This window comes from Gossypium hirsutum, chromosome D10 (assembly GCF_007990345.1).
Source record: "Gossypium hirsutum isolate 1008001.06 chromosome D10, Gossypium_hirsutum_v2.1, whole genome shotgun sequence".
Classification (NCBI taxonomy): domain Eukaryota; kingdom Viridiplantae; phylum Streptophyta; class Magnoliopsida; order Malvales; family Malvaceae; genus Gossypium; species Gossypium hirsutum.
This window is the reverse complement of record NC_053446.1, coordinates 61170267-61172041: the sequence shown is the minus strand read 5'-3', so window position 1 is coordinate 61172041 and position 1775 is coordinate 61170267. Positions and strand designations below refer to the sequence as shown.

The 1775-nt window shown below is 37.1% G+C and overlaps 1 long non-coding RNA gene across 1 annotated transcript; it reads left to right on the top strand.

Annotated features, from left to right (window-relative positions):
- LOC121222534 (uncharacterized) lies at positions 1 to 1522 on the top strand. Its single transcript, XR_005919846.1, has 2 exons — positions 1 to 297; positions 1086 to 1522. It is a non-coding gene; the product is annotated as an uncharacterized lncRNA (long non-coding RNA).
- The last annotated feature ends 253 nt before the right edge of the window (positions 1523 to 1775 follow it).

The following is a 1775-nucleotide window of genomic DNA, read 5'->3' as shown; positions in this document are numbered from 1 at the left end:
AAGAAAAATTCTCATTCTTGCCTCTGTTTTCTTTTTCCTTTTTTAGTTTCAAAATCATTCCCTTTTTTTCAAACACCGACCCTTGGGTTTCTTAGCCTCCAGTGCACCGCCGCCGCAGCCATGAAGACCGGTGGCCGACGACGGAGGAAAAGAGGTGAAAGACCTCGGCCTTAGAATACCCCGAGGACTGAACCCTTCAACCTTAAACAAGAAAAGAGGAAGATTCTCAGCACCCTCTAGATCCGGCGGTCGCAAAGGAGGAGAACCCTCCGTGAGCCGGATCCCGGCGCTTCCTCGGTAAGTCCCCTCTCCCCTTTTTATTTTCACGTTTTCTTTGTAAAAATTTCGTAAAAAATGCGTAGATAAATAAATGAAATAAATAAATGATAGATGATAAGAAACGGAAATCAGAAAAACTAAAGAAAACAATCAGATTTCTATCAACCTTTTAGAATCTCAGTTCTGTATTTCTTGATTCATTGATGTGTGTTCGTTTTTACAAGAAAAAAAAATCCTCCCCCCATTAGATCGGGTTCCTCCCCAAGGCTTTATAGCCGATTTCCTATTGTTTCTGCTACCTCCTTTGCTGTTTGCACATGGTTTTTGTCTTTTTGTGTCCTCTTTTCTTGCTTGTTTGCAGGCTTTGAGGGGTGTCAGACGCATGGAGGAGAGGGGCATGCGTGGGGCGTGCGACGGTGGTAGTGCGCAAAGTGGCCGATGGTTGGCCTAGAGGTTCGGCAGCACACCTGGGGGGCTGAGTTGCGGCTGAAAAATTTTGAAATAGTTGGGCTAGGGTTTTGGTATTGGTTTGGGCTTGTTTTGTTTAGGGGTTTTTTTTGGATTAGGGTAGGTTAGTTATTGGGTTTTGGGGATGGCCCAAAATTGGCCTGTACATTTCTGATTTGGTTTGTATCTAAAACTGGAATTATTTCTGTCATATAACCGATACGTTAAATCTGTACTAAATGTTTCTGATGCCAACTAAAACTTGGGATTCAAGAACTATCTTATAATCATGCTTAAGTTGAATGTACATCTTTTATGCACTAGGTTCATAACTTATTTCATTGTTGATTGAATTTCAGGTGGTTCTCAGACTTGAATGGGTCGACGCTGCGGGAGCTCGGTCAATCCACTTTATCTTTCCTTTTAGTTATACTATTAGTAATTTCATCTTTCTATGATATTATGACGTTTTAGGAAGGTTGAATAGTGGGTTGATTGCTATGACAATTATAATATGTTGAATGGTTTCGTTTTAGTTGCGTTTATAAAATGTGGATTTCCCAGTATCGTCAATGTAACTCTCTGGATTTTGTCTGGATGTCTAGGCCGGGTTTACGGTGTTACACGGGCCATACAACACAAGCTGAATCCATATAGAACTATTCTTCTTCTATTTGACTTTGATTAGAACAGGGTTTTTCAACCTTTAAATAGATGTAGTCAAAACTTCTCTTGTACCATTTGTTTTTCAACATTAGTGAATTTCTCCTCCTCCGCCAGTGGTTTTTCCTGAAAAGATTTTCCATGTAAAATATACGTGTTCTTATTTTACTTTTCATATTGTTTTACGATCATTCTACCTCCGTTATCGATATTTATTATAACAAACATTGAATTTTTAGACTGATTTTGACAAAATGAGTTTTAGTTAGTTTTTTTAAGTAAATAAAAAATAATCAATAAATTTTATATTATTTTTTAAAATATATATAAAACTTTTAAATTATTTTCACTATTTTAAATACAATATATTTATTTTTATATCATAA